Source organism: Carlito syrichta, unplaced genomic scaffold (genome assembly GCF_000164805.1).
Source record: "Carlito syrichta isolate Samal-C Ts95f unplaced genomic scaffold, Tarsius_syrichta-2.0.1 Scaffold286391, whole genome shotgun sequence".
NCBI classification, from domain to species: Eukaryota; Metazoa; Chordata; class Mammalia; order Primates; family Tarsiidae; genus Carlito; species Carlito syrichta.
The window spans coordinates 1-468 of record NW_007230487.1 but is presented as its reverse complement, the minus strand read 5'-3'; the positions used below and the strand labels follow the sequence as shown (position 1 = coordinate 468).

At 47.4% G+C, this 468-nt stretch overlaps 1 pseudogene across 1 annotated transcript; it reads right to left on the bottom strand.

Moving 5' to 3' along the window:
- Positions 1–6: 6 nt before the first annotated feature.
- On the bottom strand, positions 7–463 carry LOC110595155 (annotated as a pseudogene). Its single transcript, XR_002481630.1, has one exon. The product of XR_002481630.1 is annotated as a transforming protein RhoA pseudogene (transcript).
- Between the last annotated feature and the right edge of the window lie 5 nt (positions 464–468).

Sequence of the window (468 nt, the reverse complement as noted above, 5' to 3'; positions counted from 1 at the left end):
TAAGATTAATAAACAGCACTTCAGAATTAACCGCATAAGGGCTGTGCTTGCAGCAAGGTTTCACAAGACAAGGCACCCAGATTTTTTCTTCCCATGCCTGGCTTGCAGAGCAGCTCTCCGAGCCATTTCATAAACCTCCCTCACTCCATCTTTGGTCTTTGCTGAACACTCCATGTACCCAAAAGCGTCAATCTTGTTTGCCATATCTCTGCCTTCTTCAAGTTTTACCGGCTCCTGCTTCATCTTGGCTAGCTCCCGCCTTGTGTGCTCATCATTCCGAAGATCCTTCTTGTTCCCAACCAGGATGATGGGCACGTTGGGACAGAAATTCTTGACTTCGCGAGTCCATTTTTCTGGGATGTTTTCTAAACTCTCAGAGCTGTCGATGGAGAAACATCAATATAACATCGGTATCTGGGTAGGAGAGCGGCCTCAGACGATCATAATCTTCCTGCCCAGCTGTGTCCC